This window comes from Gorilla gorilla, chromosome 1 (assembly GCF_029281585.2).
Source record: "Gorilla gorilla gorilla isolate KB3781 chromosome 1, NHGRI_mGorGor1-v2.1_pri, whole genome shotgun sequence".
NCBI classification, from domain to species: domain Eukaryota; kingdom Metazoa; phylum Chordata; class Mammalia; order Primates; family Hominidae; genus Gorilla; species Gorilla gorilla.
Window position 1 is genome coordinate 83,876,767 of NC_073224.2, and position 25,468 is coordinate 83,902,234.

The 25,468-nt window shown below is 37.7% G+C and overlaps 1 long non-coding RNA gene across 2 annotated transcripts in view; it reads right to left on the bottom strand.

Annotated features, from left to right (window-relative positions):
* Nucleotides 1-6,483: 6,483 nt before the first annotated feature.
* Nucleotides 6,484-25,468, bottom strand: part of LOC129529503 (uncharacterized) — a 30,429-nt gene continuing 11,444 nt past the window's right edge. Inside the window, exons 1-3 of one of the 2 annotated variants that reach the window (XR_010133516.1) lie at nt 20,160-20,282; nt 17,467-17,538; nt 6,484-6,608 (exon numbers count right to left, since the gene is read on the bottom strand). This is a non-coding gene — a long non-coding RNA (uncharacterized lncRNA). Of the gene's footprint in view, nt 6,609-17,466; nt 17,539-20,159; nt 20,283-25,468 lie in introns of those variants that run through there. The other variant, XR_008675035.2, reaches the window with a different exon arrangement.

Consider the following 25,468-nt stretch of genomic DNA (forward strand, 5'->3'; position numbering starts at 1 on the left):
CTGAAGACATAGAAGCAACCTAGGTGCCCATCAATGGTAGATTAAAGAAAGAAAATGTGGTACATATATACTATAGAATATTATGCAGCCATAAAAGAATGAAATAATGTCCTTCGTAGCAACATGGATGCAACTGGAGACCATAATCCCAAGCAAATTAATGCAGGAACAGAAAATCAAATACTGCCATGTCTTCACTTATAACAGACAGATAAAATTGAGCATACATGGACATAAACATGGGAAGAATAGGCACTGTGGACTACTAGAGGGAGGAAGAAGGGAGGTGGGTATGGGTTGAAAGACTATCTATTGGGTACTATGCTCATTCCCTGGGTGATGGAATCAAAACCCCAAACCTCCGCATCACACAATATACCCATGTAACAAACCTGCACAGGTACTCCGTGTATGTAAAATAAAAGTTGATTTAAAAAAAAAAAGTGGGGGCCGGGCGCGGTGGCTCACGCCTGTAATCCCAGCACTTTGGGAGGCCGAGGCGGGCGGATCACGAGGTCAGGAGATCGAGACCATCCTGGCTAACATGGTGAAACCCCGTCTCTACTAAAAATACAAAAAAATTAGCCAGGCGCAGTGGCGGGCGCCTGTAGTCCCAGCTACTCGGGAGGCTGAGGCAGGAGAATGGCGTGAACCCGGGAGGCGGAGCTTGCAGTGAGCGGAGATCGCGCCACTGCACTCCAGGCTGGGCGACAGAGCGAGACTCCGTCTCAAAAAAAAAAAAAAAAAAAAAAAGTGGGAAAAAGGAACAGAATAGAATTTGTTCCCAAAGAAAACTAACAGCCAAAAGATATATGAGAAGGTGTTCAATAAAACAAATTATCAAGAAAATGCAAATCAAAACCACAATGAGGTATCACTTCACAACTGTTAGAATGGATTTTTAAAAAAGAATACATTATACATTGCTCATGGAAATATAAATGGGTGTAGCCACTATGGAAGACAGTATGAAGGTGCCTCCAAAAATTAAAAGTAGAACTATCATATTACCCAGCAATCCCACTTCTGCGTATATGTTCAAAAGAATTAAAATCAGGACCTTGAAGAGGTAGTTGCACTCCCACATTGATTGCAGCTTTATTCACAATATCCAAAATATGGGAGAAACCTAAATGTTCATTGAGGAGTGAATGGGTTAAGAAAATATGATGTATGCATACAATGAAATATTACTTAGCTTTAAACAAAAGGAAATCATTTTATTTGCAACTACATGGATGAACCTGGAGGACATTGTACTAAGTGAAATAAGCAAGATACAGAAGGAAAAATACTATACAATCCTATTTATATGAGAAATCAAAAATAGTCAAACTCATAGAAGCAGAGAGTAGAAGTGTAGTTGCCAGGAGCTGGGAGGAGGGAGACACAAGGAGATGTTTGTCAAAGGGTACAGAGTTTCAGTTTGCAAGATGATTAAGTCATAGAAATCTACTGACTTGCCTATAGTTAACAATGCTGTATGACATGTTTAAAAATTTGCTAAGAGGGTAGATCTTATGTTATGTGTTTTTATCACAATATAATAAATAAGCAGGGCAGAAGGAAACTTTTGGAGACAATGGATATGTTTATAGCATGAATTGAGGTGATGGTTTAATCATGTATATGTATCTCTAAACTCACCAAATTCTATACAACAAATATGTACAACTTTTTATATATCGATCATACCTCAATAACGGGGTTTTTAAAAAAAAGTCATAGAAAATGCAAATGTCATTACTTAATCACAAAATTCTTTAAATATCTTAATAACATTGTTGCCAACCAAAAACCAAGTACAATTTAATATATGAGAATAATAATATTATTACTATTATTATTCTATTAAGAAAGCCATGATTTCTTTGAAGGCAGCATCTGTTCCAGCAGAATAAATGGGCATTTCCTTTATTGATTTTAGATGATATGAGATATAAGTCATACCACAAGGACTATTTTAAAATATGTCTATCGAAGCTTCAAGAGATTGTCAATGATGCCAAGGTAAATAGTGATATAGGAAAAGCCAAATCTCCTTTCAATGCATTCATAGCCAAAGAAATAATATAGTATTTAAAAGGAAAAATGCAACTGACATCACTGGCCCTCTTAAAACAGCCTTAAGTTTGCACCCCTAAAAATTCATTTCTCTCCTCTTATCCTGTCTGCAACTTCTACCATTCCTCTCAGATGCCCAGGGAAATTCCAGTGCTCTCCTGTCATTGACCAAAGATGAGTACATCAACTGTGGTAGAATTTGCTGGTTCCCTAGTGAATGTGTCAGTAACTCATGTGTCTCTCCAAATATTGCTCAGCATGTAATATTAATACATGGGTTTTTGCCTCATTTATATCTCAGACAATAACAATGCAAATGAGTGTGGATGAACACAGAGGCTGGGGATAGGGATGAAGTCAGAGTGGTAAAGGAGGTAGAGAGAAAGGTTGATATGAAGGGAAATCCCCTTCCTGCCTCCGGGCTCAGCACTTTTTTTTTTTCTCTTTGAAGTATCAGTTTGCATCAAGCCTGGCTTAGTGAGCACTGTTTGTGAACTTAACCTTCTGTAGACCCTGTAGGGGGTTACAGAGAAAATTTTACAAATTTGTGGAGCAATCTATTATCATACATGGAAAACAATTAGAAAATAATATAGGGTATTTCATTACCAAAGGTCATTTATAATCAAATGATTCAGAATTCTTGCTTTGGAAAGTCATGGTGAAGAGATACAGAGGCCAGAATTTATAATGATGGTTTTTCTGAAGATCCTGGAGTTTAAACTTACTTTGGAAAGGAAACAATTTTGACAGATAGAGTACAGGCATCAACATATTAGAAGGAGTTTGGAGAAATAAATCTGAACTTTTCCTTTTTACAAAAGGAAACTTAAAGTTTCTTAAGAAGGTCATTTTCAAAGGTCCTTTTCAATGGTCATTTTATTTTAGGCTTACTCAATTCTACTTTCCTTCCCAGTTATTTAAAAACCTTAATTACCTAACATAAATGACGAGTTAATGAGTGCAGCACACCAACATGGCACATGTATACATATGTAACAAACCTGCACGTTGTGCACATATACCCTAGAACTAAAGTATAATAAAAACCTTAAGGGTAAATTTACTTTGACTTTATGCTCAGTTGTCTCTCTATGTGGAGTCCAGGTTAGTTCTCTTGCAATGGAATCTTGAAATAAGAAAGAGTAAAAATAAAATCTCAAAAATAAAATTATCCTCTTCCCCTTTTCCTTCCCTTCCTAAGAAATGTGTAGCCAATGAGTAGGCTGAATAAGATAGGCACCTAAATGTCGTGGTGAAAGGAGAATATCTTGATGCAAGAAGTTGGAGTTAATGAGTGGTGAGTCAGGCATCCACACAGGAGCCATAGCCAAAGAAAGGTGAGGAGGGTGTCCATGAAGAAGGCCAGCCTGGTGTGGGCACTTGGGCATGAATAGTGTTAGTTAGTAAGGCCTTTACAACAATGGTGGCCCAAAGTGGCCCAGCAGAGAAGGGTCCCATCAAGAGTGTGTGAACTGGACATCCTTAGAGAGAGCTGGAAGGAAGGTCATGATGTGTGAGAGCCCAAAAAAGATGCAGAGCACAACACTGAGGGTAGTGTAGCATGGGATGTGGGAGCCCAGGTGATAGACGAAGAAGGGGTCTGCATGGGAGGGCAGCCTGGTGTGGGTGTCAGAGTCTAAACAGGTTGATGAGGGCATCCACATAGGTGCACGGGGTGTCTGCTCCCAAGTGGAATGAAGGAGGGAACCCAAGTATTGAATGTTGTAACCTGAACAAGGAAGTATTGGAGTCTATGAGGCCACAGAGGGTTCCAGCTTGAGGATGCAATCAAGCACAGAATATTTGAGCTCAGGTGGTGGTAGTCAGTAATCTGTTTAGGGATTGAGGTGGTGGAAACAGGAGATTGGTTATAAACAGAGAAGTTGATAAAATAAGAAAAACATTCAGGATAATAGAAGCCTGAACCATATGATGTTGAACTGCAACTGGAGGTATTGGCATGAAAATATAGATTTTAATATATATATATGTAGATAAAGAAATAAATATGATGAAAGTGTGTATGTGTACAGACACAAATATATAGATAGATAGATAGATACATAGATTTATCTGTGTCTATATCTACATTTCTCATTAGTTCTGTCCACTGAGAGGGTCTGGGAGCAGGGACACCTCAAGAACAATGAGCACATCTAGCTTCTTCCAGAATGTGATTTCTAAATATCATTCTCAGGCCAGGCTTGGTGGCTCACCCCTATAATCCCAGCACTTTGGGAGTCTGAGGCAGGTGAATTGCTTGATCCCATGAGTTTGAGACCAGCCTGGGCAACATGCCAAAACCCTGTCTCTACCAAAAGATAAAAATAAAAATTAGCCAGGCATGGTGATGCACATTTGTAGTCCCAGCTACTTAGGAAGCTGAGGTGGGAGGATAGCTTGAGCCCAGGAGGCAGAGGTTGCAGTGAGCCAAGATTTCATTACTACTCTGCAGCCTGGGCAACAGAGTGAGACCTGTCTCAAAAGGAAGGGAGGTGACGGGAGGGAAGGGGAGGGGAGTGGGGGAGGGAAGGAGGGAAGAAGGGAGGGAGGAAAAGAAAGAAAGAGAAAGAAAGATCATTGTCTACTAAAATGGACCAGGATTCTTGGAGCAATGGCTGATTCCACAGCTGGAGTAGAAAATGTACAAAAGAAGCTACAAATATCTTGCTATGCCAGAAAGAAAGTGCTCAAAGAATAATAGAATTGCATCAAAAGGACACAGAAGCCAGATTAAAGGGCTCTCACCGGCAAAATTGTAGACAATTTGAACATCTAAAATAAACATTGGTAGTAATGCATTTAATCTATGGAATAAAATAGAAATCTATGAGCTTATGTTAAGATGAAGAAATAAAGTTTTATGAAGAATAGAATATTTACATGGCCTGAAAGCATTGTCCCACAACATACGTATGAATTACAAAGGAAAAAAGAGTAACTTTATCCTGGCAAGCCTGGATAGTATCACCTTAATCAAAGGACCAAATTAACATAATCAGTAATATGACAAATCAAAATTGTATGTCATCTTATAGGAAGAAATAAGAACACAGCATCACTTCAGTGCTATATTTGCCAAAGAATAACCTGAATTTCATCATGATTCAACAATCAGATTGATGAATCTAATCTAATCAAACATCATACAAAATCAAACTGAAAGACACTGTACAAAATAACAAACCCACAATCATCAGAAGTGTCAAGGTCATGAAAGTTAAGAAGAGAAGACTAAGATGAAGGCAATCTAAAGAGACACATCTAAATGAAACATGTAATCCTGAACTGGATCCTTCTCCTCTAAAAGACATCAGTGGGACAATTGCTGAAACTTCAGTGAGGGTTAGAATAGAATGACAGAAATATCCCAGTGTTGGGCCAGGCGCAGTGGCTCACACCTGTAATGCTAGCACTTTGGGAGGCCAAGGAGGGTGGATCACCTGAAGTCAGGAGTTTGAGACCAGCCTGGCCAACATGGTGAAACTCTGTCTCTACTAAAACTACAAAAATTAGCCAGGTGTGGTGGCAGGTGCCTATAATCACAGCTACTCAGGAGGCTGAGGCAGGAGAATCACTTGAACCTGGGGGGCAGAGGTTGCAGTGAGCCAAGATCATGCCACTTCACTCCAGCCTGGGCAACAGAGTGAAACCCTGTCTCAAAAAAAAAAAAAAAAAATCCCAGTGTTAATTTCTTGATTTTGATGGTCGTTTTGTGGCTATATAGGAGAATTTCCTTATTTGTTATGAATACATACTAAAGTTTTCAGATGTAACGGGGCATCCTGTCAACAACTTTCCTGTAACTTTGAGATAGTTTGACAAAGGTCTTAAGTGGAGTTGACAAAGGTCTTAAGTGACAAAGGTCTTAAGTTGACAAAGGTCTTAAGTGACAAAGGTCTTAAGTTGACAAAGGTCTTAAGTCACTCCTGGGTGGCTCAGTAGGGAAGGACATAGGGCTTTTGTGCAGAATAGGTGTGGACCTTTGTCCTCACTCTTTATTCTCCCAGCATACTCTACAACACCCAGAGGCTGAGAGAATGATGTGTCTATGTGATTTCATAGCAGAGATGTCCTGGTGTGTGTGCAGGACAGCACTTTCTAGTTCTGAGTCATCATGTAAAGTGAGCTTCCTCTGATCTTTTCAATATAAATGATTTTTTTTAAAGCCCTTCCTTCTCAAACCCACTCCCATGCAGGTTACTCTCTAGTTGTAAGATGGGAGCAGGAATTGGGGAATAACCCTGGGTTTGGAAAGTTAAGACCTAGTTTGACCTTGGTCTCTTTGAGAATCCTTACCTCTCTGGTTGCCATGAACATCAGTTGAGATATGTGTGAAAACTCTTTGATGTATGTTATGTAAATGCTAGTATAATAATGGCTACTTCCCATCATCAGGGCTCACAGGAGGCAAAATTAAGGCATAGGTGAAGTTGTTCTCAGTTTTCTTTCTCTGTTGTCCTTTTCACCACTGTAGCAACTATTACTTTGGTGTTCTGATGGTAACTCTGTATTCCCCTCATTGCTTCTACATTTATTATCTGAAAATAATTTGTAAGGAAGATTTGTTCATTTTCCCTCATTTATTTATTCAGTCATATATATCAGGATCTAAAAATTCAGAATATATAAAATCAGTGTACATATAGTATATATTATTGATTCGTATGTATTTATTAATTTGAACTTTTCATCTAAGAATAATTTTAGATTTACAGGAAAGTGGCAGAGCTCTCATATATCTCTCATCTAGTTTCAGTTTCCTCCACGCCATCATCTTACATTACAATAGTGCATTTGCCGAAACTAAGAAACTGACATTGGTACATCACTATTCACTAAACTCCAGATTCTATGTGGATTCCCTCAGTTTCTCTATCCATGTATTTTGCTGTTCCAGGAGCCAACCCAACACACCCTACTGTATTTTGTTTTTATACTTCCTCAGTCTCCTCTGGTCTGAGATAGCATGTTTTTCCTTTATCGCCTTGAGGAAAGACATCTCATTCATAGTACAATCAGATTCATTTGACACAGTCTGCATTCCCTCCTGGGATCCCATCAATATCTTGGGTGATTTTTATATTTGCATACAATGAAGTTTATTCTCTGTAATGTATACATCTACAGGTTTTAGCAAAAGCATAGTGATGTATTCACCACCATGGTACCATACAGATTAGTTTTGTCACTCCAAAAATTCCCTTGTGCAGCCCATTTGCAGTCAACTCTTCCCACTTCCTCAAATCCCTGGTATCAAATGATCTGGATTTTTGTGTGTCTATAATTTTGTCTTTTCAAGAATGTCACACATAGAATCATACATATAACCTTTGGGATCTGGCTTCTTTCACTCAGAAAAATACATTTAAGATTTGTTTGTGTTATTTCATGAATCAATAGTTTATTTTTATTACTGAATAACTTTCCATTCTATGGATATACCAGTTTGTTTATCCATTCACTTGATGAAGAGCATCTTGGTTATTTCCAATTTTGGGTGATTATGAATAAAGCACAAAATATAAACATTTTATATATGGGATTTTGTGAATATATTTTTTCAGTTCTCTTAAGCAAATAACTAAGATTGAGATTCCTAGATTAAATGGCAAGTGTGTGTTTAACTTTAAAAGAAACTGTCCAATTCTACCAAAGGACTATACCATTTTGCATTCCCACCAGTCAGTGAATGAGAGTTCCTGTTACTCTACATCTTTGTCAGCCTTTGGTATTGTCTGTTTCTTTTCCAAGACATTTTAATAGTTATTTGGTAGTATATCATTATGGTTTTAATTCGCAATTCTCTACTAACTAGTGATATCATGCATTTTTATGTTTATTTCCATCCACATATTTTCTTTGGTGAAGTATATGTTCAGATCTTTTGACCATTTTAAAAATTAGGATATTTGTTCCCTTTTGTTGAATTTTAAAAGTTGTTTTGTATATTCTAGAAATAAATGATCAGATATTTAATTGGAAAATATTTTCTCCCAGTCTGTGGGTTTTCTTTTCATTTGCTTACCAGTATTTTTCACAAAGCAAAACTTTTAATTTAAATAAAGTTTGATTTACTTTTTCTTTTATTGATTATCTGTCTATTCCATTATCTATAGGTCTCTCCTTAGATCAATACTCTATTGTCTTTATTACTGTAGCTTTATGATCACAGCTTTGTAGCTATATCATTTTTAAAATCAGGTAATATGAGTCTTCCAACTTTGTTCTTCTTTTTAAAAATTGTTGGCTATTCTCAATCTTTTGCATTTATATGTAAATTTTAGAATCAGCTTGTCAGTTTCTACGAAAAATTTCACTAAGATTTTGATTGAGATAACACAGAATCAATATATCAATTTTTGTATAATTGGTATCTTTTAAATATTGAATCTTCTGATCCATAAACATAGTATATCTGCTTATTTAGGTCTCTTTAATTTCTCTGAGAATAAGGTGTTTGTTGAAGATGCAATAGTACTATCTGACAATTAAGGTCCACACAGAAAGGCACAGTATTTAGAGCGATCTAAAGCAGTGTAGTGTGATGACAAATACCTTTATAAACTTAAAAATCCACTCAGGTAAGTGCAATTTAGTAATTAATATCATGATGACTCAAAGTTATTAAGAGAGTATTAAATGCTATCCACTGTATTGTTTTTGTTTTTTTAATGTAACTTTTGAGCACAGTGTACTGTGCCATATACTTTATTTATAAATTTCTGAATTCCACAAAACATTCCTATGAGATAAAAATGGTTACTATCTCCATTTAACACATGATAAACTGAAGACTAGGGCATTTCGAGTTGTTCATTTAGTCTTCATTGGCCCACTAGCAAATGGTGCCTCAAAGCCAACATGTTCAAATGACTCTCCCCTCTCCCCACCAGGACCTCTATATTTGCCCCCATATCACTCTAGCCATGAGTAGGACAGTGCATGGAGCAACCTCACCTCCTCCTGCTCATCACCCAGCAGCTTGTAAAGCCTGTATCCAGGGCTACACAGTTTCTATATTCTGTCCAAATTTCAAATATCACCATCAAAAATAACTACCATATCTTTATTATTATACCCCTGGCTATACCACATTTTTAAATGTATTTAATTGACAAAAAATGTATATACTTATTGTGTACAACATGATGTTTTAAAATATATATACATTGTGGAATCCAGTATATTGTTTAATGAGGCAAAACAATATATACTTTTAAAGAAATCTTTTCATTAATATTTAGAAAAATAAAAGAAACATACTATGGAGCTTAAAAGAGAAATCTTCAGTTAAACGGAAAATTCACTAAAAGAAATAGTTTATTTCCAATGATGATGAAAGATTGAAGTACCTCTACAGAAGACATTCTTTTTAGTTTTAAAAGTAAAATAAGCATGCCAGATTTCTCATTCTGCCTGGGGAACTCCCTGAGACAGATAGTAGGAGTTTTTCTTTCATTTTACTTAAGATGTTTTTTGATCTTGTTTGTGATTTCAGAAAGTGGCTCACAATGTGTCAGGGCCTCTAAGAACTCCCCACAAGAAATGCAACCTGTTTTCTCTCACTGAAAAAAAAAAAAAAAGGAAACCCTGGTTTTCTTGTAGATGTACTTTGGTTTCACAGAGAAGAGATGAAAGTTGTCAGCTTTATTTTTCTTTTCCTCATAACACTAGGTAAATCTCCTTTGACTTTGAAGCTTTGGTACTTGGAGACTGAATCAACATAGACAATAGAACAGTAAAGGAAGTTCGGTCATTTTGGGCAATCGTTTTATGCATCACACTTTTCTATGATTCTACGCGAAATGCCCCAAAGTTAGAATATTAGACTCTAGTTATACATGTGAGCTATTCTACTCAGTCAAGGCTGAACCAATTATAAAGGGCCTCAAAAGTTCATTCATATTATGTGCTATAGACTCAGCCTTAGTAGATTATATGGTAAGAAACAGTGAAAACTGTTTTCTGATTAAACATTTATATTATTATAAAAATTATTTAATTCTGTTCTGGAAGGCTGTGTTGGTATATACTATTATCACTGAGAAGGTTAAATGTGGGAGGAAGGAACAAAATAAAAGTTATGCCTATGGAGGATATAAACTACCATTTAGCTTTCATACATCTTCCATTATTATTATTATAAAACATTCTCTGGAATCCCAGAAGACACTGATTTTTTTTAACCAGTATTCTACTCCCTAGTAGTAGAAAAATAATATTTCACTATAAGACTTCTCTTTTTCCTTTTTTTTTGCCATGATGATTTTGACCTATGCCTATTTCTCATTTTATTTTGCTCAGAAAAAATATGAAAAATGTAATTTAACATTTCATGTTCACATCAACAAAATGTCACATTTTTCAAAGTAAATTACAACTCAATTCAATCTTTATATCATTCATATGTGGTATTTAATATTGTATGGGAGAAACTCTTGGTCCTATTTGGCCTTTTAAAGACTTTCAGTTGGCCCATATTACTTATCATAGAAACCATATAAACAGGGCACATGTACTACACACATTGCAACTCAGCCATCCACACCTACCTCACACTCTAAAATCCCCTGAGATCTACGGGGTTCTTTGCCTCATTTGAATTCTCCTCCATGTTCTGAGACTCACCACTCATCTCTGCTCTTACATTGCTGATGTTACTTTAGACCTTTTATCCTTTTAGACACAATATCAAAATCTACCAGTTAGAATGATGCATTGTAACTTTGGATAAGATGCTCTTACTTACATCACCCCACCCAGCTCCATCTGGGCTTCGTGAATGTAAATCCTCACTAAGATTTGCCTAACTGGAATAGAAGCTGAATGTTAGTACTAGGAAGGTTAAGATTGAAAGCAATTTAGGAAGAAGACAAGGAGGGCAGTTATGTGAGAGATAAATGAAAATAAGGAATATATGAAAGTGAGTAAAGAGAGTAGAATAAGCAGGATTTTGAGGGGCTTAGGAGAAAAGGAATGACATCTGTGTTCCTTTTTGGCATTATTTAAGTTGTCCCATTCACTAAGATAGAGGAAACAGAGCAAGCAAATTTAGGGGGAGAAGACACTGAGACCAGGTGTGGATCTGTGGAGTCTGCAATGCCTGTCAGACATTTTGATGAGGATATCCACTGGCACCAAGACATCTAGGTCTGGAATTCAGGAGAATCTGCACTGGAGATATTAATTTGGAAGCAGCGAAAGAGATGGGAAGGAATGATATCACCTAGAGAGAGTATGCAGAGTGAGGGGGTGCTGAAAAATGAAGTCTTATGGAACAACAATAAAAAACAAATAAGTAAAAAAGTATGAAACCCAGTGAAAGAGATCAAGTCAGAGTGGCCAGAGAGATAGCAGCAAGATCCAGAGAGGGCCCCACAGCTCTCTTCTTGTCAATTAGGTTTAGCATTTTGAAGAATTTTGGTGACCTTAGAGTCATTGTTACCTTTGAGGTAGAAGACATGATCAGCTGTGAAGAGTGAGAGTAAAAGTTTTAAATGTGGTGAAGGATTGGCATAGCCACTGAGGAAATTGCAGGCAGAGCCCAGGTGAGGATGGAGACCATTAGCTGTGTCAACCTATCACTCCTGTTGTTTTCTCCAAGAAGATGAAATGTAAGAGTAGAAAAAGTGGATGCCATGGAAAGGAATTAAGATTTTATCATGTAGGACTCACCCAAGTTGAAATTTAATAAAGAAGGCATAGGGAAAGAATGGGAATTAAGTGGTTTGAAAGTAAAAAATTGAAGTAATGTACCATAAGATCTAGTCCAGAAAGCAAAGGGAGTGAGGCTAGGAGAGGATAATGCAGTAGTCAAAAAAGGAGGAGCTGAAATATCTGACGTCTTTTTGGATGAAAGAATAAATAACATTGAGGTAAAGAATTGGGAGGATAGTCTGGGTATTAATTGAGATAGTCAGGGTGGGGTTATAGATTTTAAGATTTCATAGGTTTAATAACTTCAATTGATGATAAAGTTTAGTGTGTGACCTTGGGTGTCATTTGCTAAAGCCTATTGTGGATTAAGATTGATGAGTAGATAATGTCCAGGAACTCTGAGGATAGGGCATTGAGTGCATCATCCCCTAAACATTGAAGTCACCCAAGATAATTATGACTTGGAAGTTGAGATAAAACTTTTGAATGTGGGTAAAGGATGGCAAAAATGTTAGATGACGCAGCCCAGGAGAGGTAAAGGATGGTGTAGCAAAATGGTATGAATTTAGAATGAGGAAAGTATTTAAGCAGGGGTAGAAGAGTAAAACTCTCCAACAGTAACTCTCAAACTTTGGTATGTGTAAGAATCACCTAAAAGGCTTGTTAAAAACACACATTGCTGGGCCCTATCCCCAGAGTTTTTGATTCAATAGGTCTGGTGTTGGGCCAAGAAATTTGCATTTCTAACAAGTTTCCAGGTTTGGAGACCACACTTTCAGAACCACTATTCTGGAAGCAACTACAATGAGAATTTTGCAGAGATGACCTTGCCAGATATGAAAGAATAAACAGCCTCCATGAGATAGGGCCCAGGTCAGAGAGCAAAGGTTTCAGAGGAGAGTTGCAATTCTAGTTCCTATTAAAGAAACAAGTGGAGAAATCATTCATCAATGTGAATAAGGATGGTAGAACTCTATTCACATGGTCTGGAGGTTCCTAAGGATGTCGTAAAATAGGTTAGAGAAAGGTCAGCAATGGTTGGGTATATGATGCTCTAGGGAGGAAGCACAGACTGTGGAGAATAAAGAAGAACCCACAGGGCTCCAATTTAAGGGAGCAGCTGAGGAAGACTAGGTTATAAAGTCCTGTGTTAACAAAGGCTAAGATGCCAAGGTTGACAGGTGAACCTAGAGCTGGCTCAGGCACCAGTAGACATTGCTGCTCTTGAAACAGCAAATAGGACTTAAGTCTTTATCCCATAGTGAAACCAAGGGTGCTCTAAGATATGGGGAGTGTACCTAAGTTCTCTGCCTATTCAGCTGGTCAGCTCACAATTCCTTTATGTGAACAACAGGAAAGTGAAAGATGGGAACTCCTGGGGTATTTTCTCTTGATTCAACAATGTTCAAAGGTGTGGCCTTTGGGGACATAGTCCTATGTGTAATATCAAGATTTGGATTGATGTCTAGAGATGACCAGCTTGTTTGGAGAGTACCCAGAATTTAGATATTAACTAACTTATGCAAAAATGTAAATCCTTTTAAAATGTGCGGAATTGTTAAATGCTAACCAGTTTTCAGTGATATATGTGAATTACATTAACAGAAAATTTCAAACTTTGTCACTTACAACATTAAAATTATATTTTAATTATAAAAATTCTTTTTAATAGCCACTTCAAATTTTAGTGAGCTTTACAGAGGCTGACATATTTAAAATATCTTTTACACCGGGTTATTTTTCTTCAGACTGCTTGAAAGTTATTTTTGAATAAAAGATTATTTTTCTCATAAATCTACATGAACTTATGTTGTAGTAGTGAGGTTACCTGGCTTGGATATTTAGTAGTTGATATTAGAACTGGAGAAAATTGTATTGACAGCTGACTTAATAGAGATTTTTCTCTGCTCTTTCTGTTCTTCTATTTTGTTGTATCTCTTTATAGATAAACATTCTATAATATGAAAAAAGAAAATATTTTTTCTATGTATTTTTCATGTAGCTTTATAGTTTCCTTTTAGTGCCGTCATTTCATTTGAAAAGTATCATAATTTTTCTATTTTTCCCATTACTATTTGTGGTGGAGCTGGGTTTTGTTTATCCAGATAATAAAACAACGTTAGTTTTCCAGGCCTTGGAATAAACCTCTGTGGTTCATGGTTTCAATCTCTGTGTTTAAGTCTCTGGCCTTGAGTTACTGCTGTTGGAGTCATCCTTCATTTTTCATCAAATAGCATATGCTTTCAGCTGAGTCATTTTCCTTAGCCTGTTTCCTGCTTGTAGAATTTTGGGAGCCCAACAGTCTTTTCCAACAGTCCCATAGTCCTCTATCTGTTCATTTAAGTCAAAGCTGGCAGTGTTTCTGCAGGTATACAACTCTCTGGAAACTTGTAGGTCTCCTGTGTATTTACTCCATTGGAAAAGAGACACATATACTCCCACTCCACTGGGCATCTTTAGGTAATCTCAGTTCTATTTTTGGCATCTGCTAGGATGGCTGAGGGGAATCTAGTAGTTACATATCTAATCTCTTCAAAGAGTCCCCTATATAACTTCTGACATTTTGTTCCTTTCAAGGTAGTAGCAAAAGATTGTTCAGCCACAATCCTTAGCTTTCTCACCAGAGCATGCTTTCTTGACAGTGAATTCTATTTTAGCATTTTTTATTTTATTTTTTGCAATTTGGATAGTGTATTAGTCAGAGTTCTCCAGAAAGATAGAACCAATAGGATGGATGGATAAATAGATGGGTAGACAGATGGATGGATGGATGATAGATATATTAGACTGATAGATAGATGATAGATAGATAGATAGACAGACTGACAGACAGATAGACAGACAGATTTATTAGGGGAATTTGCTCATGTGGTTACAGAAACTGAGAAGTCCCAAAACAGGGACTTTCCAAGGGCAGGAAAATAAGAGTGTCTCAGCTCCAGGGAAGTTGGGAGAGAGAGGGAGGGAAGATACCTATGTACCTGTGTTTAGGGTAGTTCTTCCCCACTCAGTCTACTGATTTACATGTCAATCTCCTCTTAAAACACCCTCACAGACACACCCAGGAATAATTATTTAAAAGTTCTCTAGATATTCCTTAATCCAGTCAAGTTGAGACATAAAATTAATTATCACAGATAGACTAAGAATTTGCCAAATCATCTTGTCCTGTTTCCTTTTCATGTAACAGTTCTTCCCTTAATTTATCTCTGCCTTCTCACATTTTAATATAAGAAGCAAGAAGAAATTGGACCACACCTTCAACGCTTTGCTTGGAAATCAAATTTCCAAACAAATTTCCAAATTCATTACATACAAATCCTGCTTTCCACATAACTGCAAGAAGCTTTTAAACTAAGCTTCCTGTCATTATATAACAAAGATCCTCTTTTCTCCAGCTCTCAATAACATGTTCCTTTCTATCTGAGCCCTCACTGTCAATACCTATAACATCTATAATTCTATAAAAAGTCTATTTATGATTATTTTTATATTCTCCAAGACAATATATTTTTTCTACCATGGACTTCACTTCTTTCTGAGTCCTAATTAGCAGTGTCACTAGCATGCATATTTTTACTAGCAATTGGCTCAAGGCAATCTAGGGTTTTTCTGTCGTGTTCCATGAAATTATTCCAGTCTCTATCATTGCCCAATACATAAGCCACTTACACATTTTTAGGCATTTGTTACACACTGCTTCCTAACCAAAATTTGTGTTAGTTTTCTATTGCTGCGGTAACAAATTACCACAAACTTAGTGCTTAGCACAAATTTATTCCTTACTATTCTGTGTCAGAATTGCACTTGTCTGTAATCAAGGTGTCAATAGGGCTGCCTTCTTTCTGGAGGCACCAGGGAAGAATCTGTTTCCTTGCTCTTTCCAGCTTCTAGAGGCTGCTTGCATTCCTTGGCTCATGGCTCTTTCCTCCCTCTTCAAAGCCAGGGCAGAGTATATTCAAATTTCCTCTCAGGCATTCTTGATGCCTTCTTATAAGGATTCTTGTGATTATATTGCATCTACTCAGATAATCCATGATAATCCCCCCATCTCAAGTTCCTTAACTTAATCACACTTGCAAATTCCCTTTTGCCACATAGGGAAACATATTCACAGGTTTGGGAGGTCATTACTCTTTCTACCACAAGGTGAGCACTTAGATTATTGATTTGAGATCTTTTCTCTTTTATAATATATTCACTTGGTGCTCTAAAGTTTCCTCAGCACTGCTTTAGTTGTGTCCCACAAATTTTGATCAGTTGTATTTTAATTTTCATTGAGTCCAATGTTTTTTCCTCTTGAAACTTCCTCTTTGACCCATGGATTATTTATAAATATGCTGTTTACTTTTCAAGTGTTTGAAGACTTTTTATTATCTTTTTAAATTTTTATTTATTTATTTTTTTGGGACGGAGTCTCGCTCTGTCACCCAGGCTGGAGTGCAGTGGCGTGATCTCCGCTCACTGCAAGCTCAGCCTCCCGAGTTCATGCCACTCTCCTGCCTCAGCCTCCGAGTAGCTGAGTAATTTGTTACTACAGGCGCCCGCCACCACACTCGGCTAATTTTTTGTATTTTTAGTAGAGACGGGGTTTCACTGTGTTAGCCAGGATGGTCTCGATTTCCTGACCTCGTGATCCACCGCCTTGGCTTCCCAAAGTGCTGGGATTACAGGCGTGAGCCACCACACCCGGCCTTGTCTTTTTTTATTTCTAATTTGATTGTATTGTGATCAGAGGACACACTGTATAATTTCAATTCCTTTAAATTTGTTGAGTTTTTCTTTTTTTTAATTTTAGGATCAAGATATAGTCGATCTTGGTGTGTGTTTCTTTGGAATTTGCAAAGAATTCTGCTGCTGTTGGATGAATTGTTCTATAAATGTCAATTATATTTTGTTAGATGCTGTTGTTTAATTCTATATTCTTGCTTTTTTTGGTCTACTTTTCAGTTTTGAGAGACTTGTGTTGAAGTTTACAACTATAATTGTGGATTTGTCTAGTTATTTTCAGTTTTTGCTTCAAATATTTTACTTCTCTGTTGCTTGGTGCATTTACATTTAATATTGCTCTGTCTTCTTCATGGAGTCATCCTTTAGTTATATAATCTCTCTGTTTCGCAGTTTTCTTTGCTCTTGAATCTAAATTATTTGACAGTAATATAGCCACTTGTTTCTTTTGATTAATGTTTGTAAGATACCTTTTCTACTATTTTAATTTTCAACCTGCCTATATTATTATATTTTAAGTGAGTTTCTTGTAGACAACATATAGTTGTCATAATTTTTAGTATACTGTGCAATCTCTGACTTGCAATTGGTATAGTTAGACCACATTTAAGGTAATTATTGATATATTAAGACAAATCTACCACTTAATTTTTGTTTCTGCTTTGCATTTCTGTTATTTCTTTGTTTTCTTTCTCTTGTCTTCCTCTGGTATGCTAGAGAAGTTTTTACATTTCCTCTTTGATTAGCTTTAGAGTTTTTAATTATATCTTTTATATAGTTTTTTTTAGTGGTTTCTTTAAGTATTATGTTTACACACATAACTTATCACAGTCCACTGTCATAGTCATTTTACCAGTTGAAATAAAGTGCCCCTTTATCCTCCCCTGTTAATAATGTAATTTCCTTAAATATTTCTTCTACATATGAAGCCAGTTATAAAATATAATTTTTCCTTCAACTATCAAACATAATAGAAAAAACTCTAGGAGAATTAAAACCTAATATATTTACCCGTATTTTTGTTTACTGTGTTCTTTCTTCCTTCTTGATGTTCTGATATTCCTTCTTGTACTGTTTCTTTGTCTATAAAGGGGCAGGTAATAAACATTTTAGTCTCAGTGGGCTGTGGGTGAGTATCTTTTGTAACTACTCAATCCAACAGTTGTAGTGTGAAAACAGCCTGAAGCAATATTAAACAAATAGGTTTTGCTGTGTTCCAATAAAAATTTACAAAACAGGCAGCAGACCAGACTGACCCCTGTCTAAACAAGACATTTTCCATAATCACTTCACCTTTTTTTTTTTTTAAATGCTGATGCAACCTTAGATTCAAACAATGTGGAATTTAGCTTAAACATACAAACTGGAAACCTAATCTATGACTGTATTTCCTAATGTAATGTGCAATTACTGATTCCTTTGGCATGAGTTCTATAACCACATAATCATCTTTTATAAGCAGTTTCTTTATTGTAGTACTGGGAGCCTTATCTCTGACAGCAAACTTGTGTTTTCTTTTTTTATTTTTTGAGACAGAGTCTTGCTCTGTCACCCAGGCTGGAATGCAGTGGCGCCATCTCAGCTCACTGCTAGCTCTGCCTCCCAGGTTCACGCCATTCTCCTGCCTCAGCCTCCCAAGTAGCTGGGACTACAGGCACCCGCCACCACACCCGGCTAATTTTTTTGTATTTTTTAGTAGAGACGGGGTTTCACTGTGTTAGCCAGGATGGTCTCGATCTTCTGACCTTGTGATCCGCCCGCCTCGGCCTCCCAAAGTGCTGGGATTACAGGCATGAGCCACCACGCCTGGCCCAAACTTGTGTTTTCTTAATTTAATCTTGTCATGATATGAGATTTCCTGTCTTAAATATACTTATTAACTATTATGTTAGATTTTTTAAGTTTTAAGTGGGCTGGCATTTTTAAAAATACATTTTTCAATAATTGGTTAAAATTACACTTTTTTATATATACTCATTTTGATATTAAATTGTATAATTAGTAATTTCAAAATTAAAATTACCAAATGTCATATAAATCATATTGTCATCACCAATTGTTGTACTCTATCAAATTGTTGCAATTGATAGAACTCTTTTTTAAAAAAAAATTATTCTTGGGATACAATGCTTGAAAAAGCATGACATGGTACATAGCAATAGACATATAAAGCCAGGAGTGGGGAAACTTGTGTTTTTGAAAGCTGTAAATATTTAGGCTGATTTCCCAAAGAGGAATTCAGAATTATTTAGGGGGAGAGAACTTATTTTGTCTTTAGAAATACTTTAATAAGCCTTTACTTATGTAAAATTAGACCTGGTGTTTAGTCTGAAAGAGAAAGATAGTTCAAAGGGAGAGCTATATTTCTTTGTTTAATAAACAGAATTTTGGCATTCTCTCCTGGCTGGACACTGGGGGAAAGGAGACTAAAATGAGGCCCAAGCAAAGAGCATGTGGTGGGCAGTTCTGATAGAAACAGTGGTTTGGAGCCACCTAAGGCCTAAACAAGAAAAGCAACCAGTGACAAATTTGCTATGCTGTGGATTGTGAAGGAATGTTAAGAAAATAATATGTCTAATATTGCATTTGTCTGTTGTCTCTGCATTGTGTTGTAATCCCACCATGATATTCCCAAACATACAGCATAGGTCAATTAAACACAATAGCCTTTCGGCAGTGAGGGGCATATGTTCGTGCCTATCTATGGGATGAAGGGGTGAAGGGAGAGAGGAGCAGCCAGGAAAGGTAAGGTGAGAGAGGACCAGAGCCAGGGACTGGGAGCAGGAATACAGACCTTGTGGCATCCAGGTGGGACTGGTTCCCCTCCTACTTCCCTGACCTTTCTTTCTCAGTCTCACCTGTGCTGGCTCCGCCTCATTTCCTAAACTATAAACATGAACTCTAAACCTCTTTTCTTCAGACCTGGTTATATTCATCTCCAAGGCCAGAACTTTTCAAAATGTGGCCTTGCAACCCATTAGTGCATTGTAAAGTCAATTTAGAAGGATGTGACCTGTATTTTTGATGAAATAAATTAAATATAACTAAAAATGTCAGAGTACACTATATGTGGTAAAGGTTGGCTTTTCTCATGAAACTTTTGAATCAGAGTGTATGTGTATCTGTGTGTTGGGGGTGACAGGATGGAAGAATGTGTTTACCATGTTGTAATGTGACATGCGTAAATTTATTCTGTGGCTTGTGGTCCATAAAGTTTAAAAAGCACAGCATTAGGTGATCTCATCCAGTGTGATGGTTATACATACCACCTCTATGCCATGATTCATAAATACAAATCTACATCTTCAGTGGAACTTAATTGCTAAATTCAACTCACCTACCCAGCTATTTAGTTGATACTGCAATTTGGATGTCCATCAGGTATTTCAAACCAGCATGACCAAATCTGAATACCTGGGTCCCCACATGCATGCCCTACCTGCTCTTCCTGCAGTCTTTCTCATTTCAGAATATGGGAACTTTACCTTTCTGGTTCCTCAGGCCAAAAACTTTGCAGTCATCTTTAACTTTCCCTCTTTCTCTCTCTCTCTCTGTCTCCCTCCCTCCCTCTCCCTCCTTCTCCCTGTCACCTTCTCTCCTTCTCTCTCTCTCTCTCTCCCCCTCTTTCTCATAGCCTACATTCAGTGCTCCATCATATTCTGTAAGCTCAAACTGTTGCATGTGTTACCATTTGTAACACTTACCATTTGTCATCACCTCCACAGTCACCACTCTAGTTTAGTTGTGCTCATATTATTCTAATAGCTTCCTTCTTCTTCACTTGCCTATCTTCAGCCTATTTTCAATATAACAGCCAAAATGATCCTGTACAAATATAAATCAGAGCATATCTCTTCTCTAACTTAGAACCTCTTAATAGCTTCTCAAACTCATGCAAGTAAAATCCGAAGTCCTTACAATGGCTTCAAGGCCCTACATGAACTTTATTACCACACGGCTCCTCTCTGACCTCATCCTCTACCACTCTCCTCATAACTTTTTTTTTTTCCAGCATTTGCCTCCTTGCAGTTCTTTGAACTTACCAGTCATGTGTCTACCTCAGAGCCTTGACATATACTATTCAATATTCCTGAAAATTCTTACACCAAATACATGGTGATTCCATCATTGCATCAGGCCTTTACTTAAATGTCACTTTATACAGAGGCCCTCTCTCTACTTATTATCCGTTTTCCGACTTTAGTTTTCTCTATAGCACATATAGCTATGCATATAAGAAGGCTTAGATTTTTTAAGACCTGTAATTAATCATAAAAAGAGTGAACAATATGAAATGTCAGTAAAGAACAATTTCCAGGGAATCAAAGATGCTGTACACATATAGAAATGATTAAAGAAGAGAAAAATGAATACATAGATGAGGATAAAATTGAGAGAAATAAAATGCCAAAGTTTTTTTCACGCCCCCGTGGTACCTGGAACCCCAGTGAGACAGGCCCGTTCCCTCCCCTGGAAATGGGGCTGAAGCCAGGGAGCCAAGTGGTCTCGCTCAGCGGGTCCCACTCCCACGGAGCCCAGCAAGCTAAGAACCACTGGCTTGAAATTCTCACCGCCAGCACAGCAGACTGAAGTTGACCTGGGACTATCTAGCATGGTGGGGGGAGGGGCGTCTGCCGTTACTGAGGCTTGAGTAGGTGGTTTTCCCCTGACAGCGCTAAGGAGGCTGGGAGGTGTGGACTGGGCAAATTCACCACAGTGCAGTAAAGCAACTGTGACCAGACTGCTTCTCTAGTTTCCTCCTCACTGGGAAGGGGCATCTCTGAAGGAAAGGGAATAGCCCCAGTCAGATGCTTACAGATAAACTCCCATCTCCCTGGGACAGAGCACCTGGAGGATGGGGCAGCTGTGGGAGCAGCTTCAGCACATTTAATCGTTCCTGCCTGCTGGCTCTGAAGAGGACAGCTGATCCTGACAAAAGGGATTCTCCTAGCACAGTACACCAGCTCTGCTAAAGGACAGACTGCCTCAAGTCAAGGAGTCTGGAGCCTCCTGACTGGGAGAGACCTCTCAACAGGGGTCGACAGACACCTCATAGAGGGGAGCTCCGGCTGGCATCAGGCTGGTGCCCTCTGGGATGAAGCTTCCAGAGAAAGGAGCAAGCAGCAATATTTGCTGTTCTGCAGCCTCCACTGGTGATACCCAGGTGAACAGGGTCTGAAGCGGACCTCCAGCAAACTGCATCAGACCTGCAGAAGATGGGCCTGACTGTTAGAATAAAAACTAACAAATAGAAAGCAACAACATCAACATCAACATAAAGGACCCCCATGCAAAAACCCCATCCAAAGGTCATCAGCCACAAAGATCAAAGGTAGACAAATCCACAAAGATGAGGAAAAACCACTGCAAAAAGGCTGAACATTCCAAAAACCAGAATGCCTCTTCTCCTCCAAGTGATCATAACTCCTCTCCAGCAAGGGCACAAAACTGGGTGGAGAATGAGATTGACAAATTGACAGAAGTAGGCTTCAGAAAGTGGGTAATAACAAACCCCTCTGAGCTAAAGGAGTATGTTCTAACACAACGCAAGGAAGATAAGAACTTTAATAAAACGTTACAGGAACGGCTAACTAGAATAACCAGTTTAAAGAAGAACATAAATGACCCAATGGAGCTGGAAAACACAGCACAAGAACTTTGTAAAACATACACAAGTATCAATAGCTGATTCGATCAAGCAGAAGAAAGGATATCAGAGATTGAAGATCAACTTACTGAAATAAGGCGTGAAGACAAGATTAGAGAAAAAAGAATGAAGAGGAACAAACAAAGCCTCCAAGAAATATGGGACTATGTGAAAAGACCAAACTGATGTTTGATTGGCATACCTGAAAGTGATGGGGAGAATGGAACCAAGTTGGAAAACATTCTTCAGGATATTATCCAGGAGGACTTCCCCAACCTAACAAGACAAGCCAATATTCAAATTCAGGAAATACAGAGAAAACCACAAAGATACTCCTCGAGAAGAGCAACCCCAAGACACATAATCATCAGATTCTCCAAGGTTGAAACAAAGGAAAAAATGTTAAGGGCAGCCAGAGAGAAAGGTCAGGTTACCTACAAAGGGAAGCCCATCAGATTAACAGTAGGTCTGTCTGCAGAAACCCTACAAGCCAGAAGAGAGTGGGGAACAATATTCAACATTCTTAAAAGAAAAGAATTTTCAACCCAGAATTTCATATCCAGCCAAACTAAGCTTCATAAGTGAAGGAGAAATAAATCCTTTCCTGACAAGCAAATGCTGAGGGATTTTGTCACCACCAGGCCTGCCTTATAAGAGCTCCTGAAAGAAGCACTGAATATGGAAAGGAGAAACTAGTAACAGCCACTGCAAAAACACACCAAAATATAAAGACCAAACAACAAAGTCAAATTTTCTCTGTTTGCAGATGACCATGATTGTAGATTTAGAAAACCCCATCGTTTCAGCCCAAAAACTCTTTAAGCTAATAAGCAACTTCAGTGAAGTCTCAGGATACACAATCAATGTGCAAAAATCACAAGCATTCCTATACACCAACAATAGACAGAGAGCCAAATCATGAGTGAACTCCCATTCACAATTGCTACAAAGAGAGTAAAATACCTAGGAATACAACTTAACAAGGGACATGAAGGACCTCTTCAAGGAGAACTACAAACCACTGCTTAAGGAAATAAGAGAGGACAGAAACAAATGGAAAAAAAAAATGTCATGCTCATGGATAGGAAAAATCAATATCGTGAAAATGGCCATACTGCCCAAAGTAATTTATAGATTCAATGCTATTCCCACTAATCTACCATTGACTTTCTTCACGGAATTAGAAAAAACTACTTTAAATTTCATATGGAACCAAAAAAGAGCCTATATAGCCAAGACAATCCTAAGCAAAAAGAGCAAAGCTGGAGGCATCATGCTACCTGACTTCAAATTATACTACAAGCCTACAGTAACCAAAACAGCAGGGTACTGGTACCAAAACAGATATACAGACCAAGGGAACAGAACAGAGGCCTCAGAAATAACACCACACATCTACAACCATCTGATTTTCAACAAACCTGACAAAAATAAGCAATGGGAAAAAGATTCCTTATTTAATAAATGGTACTGGTAAAACTGGCTAGCCATAGGCAGAAAACAGAAACTGGACCCCTTCCTTACATCTTATACAAAAATTAACTCAAGACAGATTAAAGACTTAAATATAAAACCCGAAACCATAAAAACCCTAGAAGAAAACCTAGGCAATACCATTCAGGACACAGGCATGGGCAAAGACTTCATGACAAAAACACCAAAAGCAATGGCAACAAAAGCCAAAATTGACAAATGGGATCTAATCAAACTAAAGAGCTTCTGCACAGCAAAATAAACTATCATCAGAGTGAACAGACAACCTACAGAATGGGAGAAAATTTTTGTAATCTACCCATCTGATAAAGGTCTACTATCCAGAATCTACAAAGAACTTAAACAATACAAGAAAGAAACAACCCCATCAAAAAGTGGGCAAAGGATATGAACAGACACTTATCAAAAGAAGACATTTATGTGGCCAACAGACGTATGAAAAAAACCTCATCATCACTCGTCATTAGAGAAATGCAAATCAAAACCACAATTAGATACCATCTCACGCCAGTTAGAATGGTGATCATTAAAAAGTCTTGAAACAACAAATGCTGGTGAGGCTATGGAGAAATAGGAACGCTTTTATACTGTTGGTGGGAGTGCAAATTAGTTCAATCATTGTGGAAGACAGTGTGGTTATTCCTCAAGGATCTAGAACCAGAAATACCACTTGACCCAGCAATCCCATTACTGGGTATATACCCAAAGGATTATAAATCATTCTACTTTAAAGACACATGCACATGTATGTTTATTGCAGCACTATTTACAATAGTAAAGACTTGGAACCAACCCAAATGCTTATCAATGATAGACTGGATAAAGAAAATGTAGCATATACACACCATGGAATACCATGCAGCCATAAAAAAGAATGAGTTCATGTCCTTCGCAGGGACATGGATGAAGCTGGAAGCCATCATTCTCAGCAAACTAACACAGGAACAAAAAACTAAACACCACATGTTCTCACTCATAAGTGGGAGTTGAACAATGAGAACACATGGACACAGAGAGAAGAACATCACACACTGGGGCCTGTCGGTGGGGTGGGAGGTTGGGGGGCAAGGGGAGGGAGAGCATTAGGACAAATACCTAATACATGTGGGGCTTAAAACCCAGATGACGGGCTAATAGGTGCAGCAAACCACCATGACACATGTATACCTATGTAACAAACCTGCACATTCTGAACATGTATCCCAGAACTTAAAGTAAAATAAAAATAAAAAAATTAATGTATCGGATATAAAAGGTTAAGATTTTTAAAAATTCTATCAATGAGGTAAAAGGTTCAAAAGGTGAAAAATGTGGGTATATAAATTAACCCAAGTTAAAGATTTAAAAAGGAATTATATAAGAAAAACATAGAAGAAAAAATGAGGGGAAAAAGAGCACAAAATTTGAAAATAAGAAATATGCATGAAGGATGAAACTGTCAGGAGGGAGGACCAAGGAAAATCCTTTGGTTTGTATTCTACCCTGAGGGCAGGGAATTGGGTTATCTCTGATTTATCTCTTTCCTCCAATTCGTAATTCATGCAGTGGCAGGCCAGGTCTCACTAACAACTATTTCACTACTGACTGAGTGGGTTAAGTTAAATATTAAAAGCCAGTGCCCTTATACAAAGGCTGGGATGTAAAAAAAAAACCCACCAAGATTTTGGCTTAGGCCTTTCCTGGGCCTTAAAGCATGACAAAATAACGAAGGAATTCTTAACAGGACCCATTTAGGATTAAACAAGTTTTATTGTGGGTCTGAAGAAACTCCCCAAGCCTCCACAAACAAGTTTATTGGGGGTCTGAAGGAACTCCTCAAACCTACATGATTTAGCAGGAGACAAAATAAGGGCAATCACCCCAGCACCTGGA